The sequence below is a fragment of the Cygnus olor genome, chromosome 12 (genome assembly GCF_009769625.2).
Source record: "Cygnus olor isolate bCygOlo1 chromosome 12, bCygOlo1.pri.v2, whole genome shotgun sequence".
Lineage (NCBI taxonomy): Eukaryota > Metazoa > Chordata > Aves > Anseriformes > Anatidae > Cygnus > Cygnus olor.
In genome coordinates, this window is record NC_049180.1 from 3,783,707 (window position 1) to 3,793,140 (window position 9,434).

The following is a 9,434-nucleotide window of genomic DNA, read 5'->3' on the forward strand; positions in this document are numbered from 1 at the left end:
GCCATCTACTTAAGTCTCTCTACAACACTTTTAGAAAGGAAAGTTCTAAACAGCAACATCTTGGAGGCAGAATTCGTCCTGTTCAGTCCATAAATAAAATGTCTGCACTAATGTAAAATTACCAGGGAACTAAAGTTTCTACAGTCCATGTATAAAACAAGAACTTCTTACCAGAGGTAAGAAAGCATTTCAACAAAATACAAAGATAATATCTGTTTTCCCCAAGAAAAAGGGTGCTTGGAGACATGCTTATTATATTTTTTTCTATGTGAAATGGTTAAAATGAACTACAGGAATTCTGACTTCAGTACACGAAGAAATATCACAGCCACAACGAGCCTTCAAATTCCCTTTTCCCTCTCGCTCGCTGCCATACATTTATATGTAACACAACTGCCTAGTTATTTCCCTGGCAGGCAATAAGAGACCAAGTGGTAATTAAGTTACCTCACTCGCACGTCAGGTGTATTTTGAGCCACGGCAATATCTCAGCATCTCACATACCTTTCATGTCCTATTGTTTAATTATCAAAGGAGCAATGAAAAGGAGAACAGGAATGAGGTGTAGATGAATATGAATTATTGAAAGAGACTAGGAAGAAAGCACTGCAGAAACAGGAGTATCTGTCATTCAAGCTCTGCGTAAGAGGCCTTAAAGAACAAATGAGAGAAGCGAACGTGAAAATGCTCTGATTGGTGTTTGTACAGCTCAGCAGAGAGTAGGGGGGTGTTTGAGCTCCTGCTCAGCTTTCCTCTCTGCACCATGGAGAGATCCAACACTGGGGCAATGCCCAGCAGTACCCAAGAGGTGCACTTGGTTTCTACACAGCTGTGTCGTGTCGTCATGGCTTCAGGAGGAACCTCAGGAGAGGACTGGGGGACACTGGCATTTGCCAACTCCCTTTTGTCTGACCGACCCTTCAGCACCATTATTTCAGTTCAGAGCAGTGCATCCTGCCCTTGGTTGACCCAGGGGTATAATCTGGGTCAATGTTCTCTCCTGCTTACCCCAAGGGCTTTCACACATCCAGGCCAGCTACTGGCTGCTAACAACTCCTGGCTGGGCAAAGCCTTGGGACATAAGAGCAGCTTCACTGGAAAAGCTCCCCTCCCCTCAGGAGCTGAAGTATTCATTTATTTATTTAAGAAGTTTTAGTTAAGATGTTTTCTGTCACCTATCCCAAACATATAGACTGACTCTTTGTGGCTTTACCTGAATCATTCAAAACAATTATTTCCTTTTGCTTCATGTTAGCACCCATTCAACAACTGCGGACAGTTATCATGTCACTCATAGTCTCTTAAGCTCCATTTTTCTTTTTTTTTTTTCTTTTTTTTTTTTTTTTTGGCCTGAAAGACCAAAATTTCATGTCTTTAAATAATTCTGCAAACACCACCCCTTTCACATTCTACATATCTTCTTCAGATAATGAAATCTAAAGCAACATGAACTGAAAACTTAACATTACTTCCATTTAATCCACAATCCATAACATAATCTTTTAAAATATCCCTACAAGCATCTTTTGACTACTTGGTGGATGGACTACATGAATGCGGTCATTTTATATTTTGCATTATGCTAGCTACCCCATCATATTAGAAAACCTAACAGCATTTCTGCTTTCCAGACATTTGTTTTTCTTTGCATTCATCTCTCTTCCTACTTTATGGCTATTTTCCTTTAGATTATCCCCCTACACTGGACGTATTAGTCTGTTTTTCCCCATGTTCAGTCTAATTTTATTAATGCCTACCATTTTGTCTAATCTCCCTAGCTCCATCGTCTCTCTTTCTATCCTCCCAGACATTTCCCTTGATTTTATCATTAATTAATGCATATTTGTAGTGTTTACAACAAAAGCTGGGTTATAAATGTGAATGACATATCCATTCATTGCCCAGCCACTGAGAGTCAGACATTTTCCAAATCATTGTGCTGACAACTTTAACATTACAATAAATGAAACATTTTCTGATTATTTTTCCTCTCCAGTATTTCAGCACTTGCAGATGACAAATCCTCCTGACTTTCCAGGAGAGGAGAAGGTAGAGAATACAGACTGAAAACAGAGTGACCAGTTTACAAGAGGTAATGGCCCAGAATGTCAACATTGGGTGGGAAAGCTCACAAGGGGCACTTGTACGTTCCTAACCCTTGTGCAGTTGCATGTCATGTCAGCCCCCTAATGTACCTTAAAGTAATTCAAAAGTTCCTCTACATGAAGGGCTGACAAAGCAGCCAGAGATCAGGGAAAAGTGGGAAATACCGTTTTAGTGGAAAGTGTCCATCTTTTGTCAGCTGGACAGGAACCTGAGCAATGATATAGGTTTTGTACTACTGAAGCTTTTTATTACTGAAACCTTGTAGTTCTGCAGGCTGAGATGGGTTGCTAATGCAAATTTCCTAAATAAATAATTAAATAAATAAGTAGGGAAAGAGCTTGTAGGGAATAAAATGCAAACCAATGGCTTACTTTTGAAAACGGCTCTAATTCAGCTCCTAATTCACTTTTGAAATAGGAACCTGCACCGTGAATAACAAAGAGTAGATGTTGTCAGATAGAATGAAAGATGGGTCTGAAAAGGGGTTTTGAGGGAGAAGCTTGGGTTCTCGCCCAAAGGTGGGTTTTAAAAAAATATTCAATGTTGGCCTGATAATGTTCTCACCAAAGGAAATTTTGAAAAAGAACCATTGCAAGGAGCGAAAATTCTCTCTTTTCCTCTCAAACAAAAAGTTAAACAACTATTCAGAGCCCACTGGATGGGGATCTTCCCACAGGTTTGAAGGGACCAAAATGCAAGCACATAGTCTTTTTCTATTAGTTTTATACCACGATCAAATCATAGTATCTTTGTATTTAGCCTGAATGAGGCTAACGTTTCATTGATTAAAATAGATACAGATCTCAATGAGGAACTAGCTAAATTATTAAAGAGCTTAAGGGTACTTTTTAACAAGTGGGTGGTACTATATGCACAACAATGCCTATTATGTTTATTGCTTTTTAATGCAAGGCCTCAAGCCTTAAAAAAAAATATAATTAGAATGATTTTTTTTTTTATTTTTTTATGTTATTATTTTATTATTTTATTATTATTATTTTTAAATTTAATGCATCATAAATGCAGAGCTGGATTTATATGGTAATTCAGTTGAGCAGTATTGTACTAGGAAAAACTAGATGAAGTAATCAATCTCGCCAGTAACAACTATAATAATATTTTCAGACCTTACTTTGTTACTTTTAGATGATTTGAGAAACAAATACTAACGGGAGAGAGGAAAAAAAAATCAACGACATTCAGTATTCAAACCCACCTCACCTGCTTAGTGATTCACATTTTAATCTGGCAGTTTGTCACAGTAGCTAATGTAATTTTAACACCATTTCTGTTTTCCATTTGAAAACTGAAAGCATTGCTGTATTTGATTCTTGAGCTATATGACTTTAGATAATCAGTCTGACTAGTAACTTATCTGCCTATTAAAAAACAGTCTTCTCCAGCACAGTTAATTGAAGATCAACTTTTTAATGCCTCCTGTTCTTCTCCCTGTTTGGGAGCTTGCTGTTCTGTCTTAGTAACAGAGTTCTCCTTAAAAGACCACAGGAGTTACATTTATTTGATTTATGACTAGGAAACAAAGGCGCACAGATATTAAGTGATGTCTCTGGGATGACAAGGAAAGATTTTAACAAAGGTAAGAAAGAAACCATTTCTGTATTGTAACCACAATATTATCTTTTCTCTTTCAATACTGCATCACCTGATGGCAGGTATTTTAGTGTGCACAGTAAGTCAGGTGTGTGTTTATGTACACAAATACCTGTGATCCCATGAGCTCAAAATCAATGGTATCTGCATGCATAAATATACTCCCAAGTGGGCCTTCTCTTAAGCATGTAACAACAACATTCAAGCCACTTGAAACTTCCAGTTAAGTTTCTTCAGTTTTTCTTCCTAGCCCACTTCCATCACCTTCTTCTGCCCATTTTCTTCTAATTTGAAGCAGGTGTTACTTCTCCCTAACTCATGGTGGCACAAATACAATTTCTTTTTTACCTGCTTCTGTGCAGATAGCTTCTCAGTGAAGCAAAGGTTTCGCTTTCTTATCATGTGTCGTTACTGACTACAGAAATGCATGAAAATGGTAAAAGAAAACCAAACCAAACCAAAACAAAAAAACTACCTCGGTACTCAAATGACAGTCAAATATCAGGTTTTTGGGGGGTCTTTGGAAATAGCAGAAGGTACATCTGTATGTCTGTATCCTGTACTATCTATTGGGCATCTGTGGTATTTCAATGATTCTGAGGTCAACCATTGAAATGACTCCTTTAATATCAGCCATGAAAATGGTGTGATTCATAAATGCCTTGGAATTTTGAAATGAAAAGCACTGGGTCAAAAATAAAGAAGTTAAAATGATTTCCAATTTTTATCTCACCAAAGGTTTTACGATGTCAAGATGTTCTCTACTTCAATAGATACATCAAGACCCACAGTCTAAATCTGCCTGCAGAGTAAGAGAGAAAATGAAATGCTTCTCCCAAAGAAATATTCCATTTATTAACAACAATCTCATCTTGATTATCACCAGGGACCGTGTTAATTCCCTCAGTTGCTAGGATCTCAGTGAGGACAAAAATGCAGACCACCATTTTTTTTTTCCCTGATGTGCATGCGGTTAGACAGATGTGCCCTTTCATTTGGACTCAAGGGAGGGATGGTTGCACGTGTTTCCCATAAAAATTGTTGGCACCTCTGTGGGACCAGTGCTCAGAGATGGTAGAAAACCTTCTTCCTGAAATGCTCAACTAGTGTGCAGTGCTCAGGTGAGACTGATCACCAGAACTGATATCTGGAGGGAATTAATCTCCAGATCAGGTTATGAAAAACTTTAGATTGTCTTCCTCTGAAGCATGACTCTCGGATTACCTGGATGTTTCACTTCATCAATCTAGGTGAACAGATAATAGCACTCAGCTCTAAGCCATGGCATTCAGCTCTGTTTCATCTGCCCATGCCACACAAAGTTGTAATCCCTTAAACCTAAGTGATTCAGCCCTCATGTAAAAAATGCTTTGGGATTGACATAGGAATGATTATCCATTTGCAATTAGTTTCCCTGGGTACTATCCATTAACAGGTACAATTTTCTAGACAGTCCAGAGAAGATGAGTAGAGAAAACTTCAGAAAATGTAACTGGAGTTAATTCCTAGGTTCAGTCTTTGTGTATGGAGAAGAGTGAAAGGACACAGATATTTGTGCATTACATATCATTAACTTCATTACCTTTATATGCTTTGAATAATTCATTGGCTTTAGCGGCATTTTGCCTACTGAGAAGGGGCTTGTTTGGCTTTCATCAAACTCAACAAAGAAAAAACAAACAACTTTCACAGTGATGGAAAGAAGGAAGAAAACACTGCCAACAGTACACGTGACTCAATAAATCAAGGGTATCCATTGCCTGATTTACCACATACTCCTGGGCAATTGCTAGCATTATTCTACTGGAATCAATTCTGCAACTCGCTAAGGCTTGAATAATGAAGAGGTGAATCCAGCCCTTTACTGTCAGCTTAATTATCCAAACAAACTAGGCATTTGGCAAGAAAGGGTATTTCTATTGCTCCATAAAGACAAATTATGAAGGAATAAACAGGAACATGAAGCTAACATTGCTAGACTGAATAAAATATTGACATAAATCCTGAAAGTTTACCTTGCAATGTGCAATACGATAATTAAACTAAGAAAAGAAAGCTAAGCTCTTCTTTATGTCCAATGAATAATATGAGGATCTGAAAAGACATTGAATTTTCATGTAACAAGGCTATCTAAATCCATTTACTTCCAGAAGTTTTAACCACCTGTGAACACAATGGAAGAATTTAAACTAATTTTGAGTTTTAAAATGCTCTTTTCAATTCCATGCCAATTATTTTGCAAATAAAGGAAAAAAAAATATTTTATTTATCATAGGGATTCATATGGCATAAACAAAAAGAACCTGGGAAGGGACAGGTCTATACATTGGCTGAGGCTTAAAAAATTAATCTTCACAGACAAAAGGCCGCATACTCAACATATTAAAAAACAGCACACAATAATTTAGTGATGAAATTGCACCAACTGAAGATTCAGCACTGGGTTAATTCCTAAGTCAATGAATGAAGACAGTATAGGTTTTAAAATTTCTTTCATTCATATTTTTTCTCCTTTATATGCTTATTTCTTCTGTGCATTCATATTTCCCTAAATAATTATTTTGATTTACACTTTTGTTTTCTGTCTTTAAAAGCCTGAAATGCATCTTCTGGTATAGATGTCAGGGAAAGTAATTATCTTTGTGTTATACTTAAGTATTACAAAATGCCTGGTTGGGAAGAAAGGAAGATTGACAACACACTGCCTTTATTAAATTATTTGCCTGCTCCCTGCAGAATGACTGGAAGACCTGAAAGCACGTACAATTTCCAAGTGTACATTCTACTCCTTTGTGAGATTGCCCATTATAAACAGACATAATTAACCTTGAATATATATATAAAATACATATACATACATATATAATCAGAGTTTTATCTCCAGCTCTTTTTTTGCTGTTCTGACAGAGAAATACTGTCAGGTAACTAACTAGTGCATGATCAACCCAGAAAAGCATAACCAACCTAGAAGAGCCTAGGCCACCCTCCTCTGGTTTCTTAGCATAAAGACTTCTCCATAGGGTCACACCAGGGTCTGTGCAGTACCCATGTACATCAACAGAAATCTAGAAAAAAGCAGAGTGACCATTGTGGTATTTCCACTAAAATACCTTCCTGCTGCCCAGTAATTTTTCACAGATTTTCCATGCCAGAAGTTGGATCTACATGGTGGACCTTCCTTGCTTGAATTTGTTCAGTCCTTTTCTGAATTCTTTACACTTTTGGACACCACAATATTCTGTGCCAATAAACTCGAGTTTCATTATGTCCTTAGTGAAAAAAAAAAAGTTGCTTCTATATATCTAGATTCTGTATATATCTGCTGCTTGATCCAGGATTCTGGCAAAATTATAGAGAAAAAAAAAAAAAAAGCAGGAGATAAAATTGCAGGTAAGCAAGGTATTAGAGCCAGTGACTTTCACTGTCTTTCCATTTTCTACAGCAATTAACCATTATCAATACCTAAATGCTAATGCCATAAATAACTTCATTATCCTACTATATGGGAAAAATCTGTTCACTACAGTGGACATCTTTATGAGATTCTCCTCTGCGTTTCACAGGGACATGACGATAGCCATACCACCTTACCCACATGGTTTCAAGCCAGCCTAGTAGATCTCCATTGTGCATTTTAAAATTTGAATTCTATCAAATACCATACAGCCAAGACTGAGGCTTTAACCTTGGTTTACATAGGACTAGGCTTTTTCTGGTCTAAGACACTACAGTAGAATGGCAAAAACAATAAGGGGAAACAACGGAGGAGACAGGAATGTCATTCATGTTAACATATCAATAAAGCATATAGAAACTGCATTTAAGTCATAAAGGGCATGTAAAAGAAGTTGATATGACCAGATGGCTAAGGAGCAAGGAGAGAGCAATTCCAGAAACTGCAAGGGGACTAACAAACAGAAAAAGAGAATAAAGATTATTAAGCTTATAATGAATAAGGCAAATCCAAGGGGAATTTAACAGGAAAACTACAGACGTAGTTATGAAAAAGAAAAAATAAATAAATGTAAAAGCAAGTCAGTAGAGGTTTGACTTGAGCCAGAAATATGATTTCTCACCTGGGGAGAGACTTCAGTTTTATGGTCTTGGCATTAACAGTTTTAGAAGCTGAAGTATTAAGGAAGATCTCCTATAAATATAATAGCAGGATCCGGGAGAGCAGGAGGCAGAGACTGGCCAGAGAAGAAGGACGGGTCAAGGAGTAAGTTATATATTTAAGACCTTCAGAGATGGGTTCAGGGCTTGGCTTCCTCAGACACCAAATAAAGTATTTCCCTTTTCAGTGTCTTCATTTCCTGCTAATAAAGCTAAGATAAAAATATTTCTTTCATTTTTGTCTCATTTATGAAGACAGATGGCTCTTAAGGACTGACTGACAGATACTGATATGGTTCTAGTTGGCAATGAGGTCCTGATCTAGCTACAGACACAGCTGCAAGTCCCAGTAAAACAAATATTAGGGTGCCCAGTATTGGAGGTGAAGTTTTAAACATCAAAAAATATGTATTTCCTGTTAAATAAGTATAACACTCAAATTACTGAATTATGTACAAGATTTACTCATTGATTTGGATTTATTCACCTTCTTGTCAGCCAGTTTCAGAAACATAACCTTTAGCAAAACCACACAAGGGCTTCACAAGGTGAGAAGGAAATGCTAATTGGTTTTATCCTTTTGTGAAACAATCCATCCAAAGTTAATTAGAATAGGTTTGCTTTTTCTTTGCAAAAATAATCCATAAGAAAGACTGATAGGCAGAGCAAACTGCGCCTTGCACAAAGGTGGTAGGATTTAAGTGATTTTGAGCTGTGCTCCCAGAACTCAGTTGCCTTCAGGCATCTATCTGGTCTTTCTCGGTAAATGGCATAATTAGGGCCCGAGTGTAAACCCCAGTGCAGAAGCCTGATAAGAAGTTAATCTTCTGGGCACCATGTGGGCCAAGAGAGATGTGCCAAAAGGTCCAATTAGCAAAGGTTTCCTGTCCTAGGCTGCGCCACAGCATCACTCAGCACTGATAAACAGCTGCAGGATTTGCTTCCGAGGTGCCTCAGTTCAGCCGTGCACAAGTCCCACACACATCACAAGGGCAAACAGCTCAGTGCAAGCAAAGGGCACCACCTGTACCTTGTACCCACTGTGCAAATGGCACAAACACAGCTTTGTGAGCCAAACACAGCCACTTCTCCTTCATATGCACAGTGGGACATGAAAATCCTATAGATGCACACACCCCTGTAGAAATAGGATTTGGGTTTAGGGGTTTCAGCTGCACTAGGTATAAACTAAGGCATTTCTTACTGAATTTAGCAATACTACTGAAGGCACTTGTCATTAAGATCTGATCATAGGCCTTTTGAACCTGCTGACTGAGGCCAAGCAAGCAGAATACAGATCAAATCCATGTCATCCCAATTTTAGGCTGAGGCAGCCCAGGACCTACCAGCAGTACAGAACCCAAAAACGTTACAGCAAGTTCAGACCCCCCACAGCCATGTATGAGAAAGTGAGAAGACGGTCATGTGTGATTTCCCATCGTCTGTACAGGAGAGAGGAGAAAGTTCCTGGCTGTTGGAAAAGCACCGCAGAGCTGCAAAAGAGTGATCGGCACCCATTCTCTGCAACCCAGAGACCCTTTCTCTTTTTGGGAGGAAAACACTTTCTTAGTAGCAGAAGGAACGCTGAGGCCCAGCACCCATGG